Source organism: Penaeus monodon, chromosome 30 (genome assembly GCF_015228065.2).
Source record: "Penaeus monodon isolate SGIC_2016 chromosome 30, NSTDA_Pmon_1, whole genome shotgun sequence".
In the NCBI taxonomy this organism is placed as follows: domain Eukaryota; kingdom Metazoa; phylum Arthropoda; class Malacostraca; order Decapoda; family Penaeidae; genus Penaeus; species Penaeus monodon.
Window position 1 is genome coordinate 3,124,909 of NC_051415.1, and position 301 is coordinate 3,125,209.

Sequence of the window (301 nt, forward strand, 5' to 3'; positions counted from 1 at the left end):
AGATGAAAGATGGTAGTGAACGTCTGAACTTTATTTGGGATTTTTTTTTATTGATTCTGGAATTTTCATAATTTTCTTATTATCTACGATTACATTCGTGGCTGGCTTGGGATGAGGGTGAAGCCCAGGAAGGCATGCTAATGAGACGAGGTGTCAAGTGGGCGTGATGTGTGGGCGGTTTGGGCGTCGTGGGGCGAGATGCTGGAGCGACGGAGGAGGAGCAGAGGACGGTAGTGTTTCAGAGAGGCATTCGAGAGAAGGAGAAAAAGCCCTGGGGATGGGCGTGAAACCTGGTCAGTCG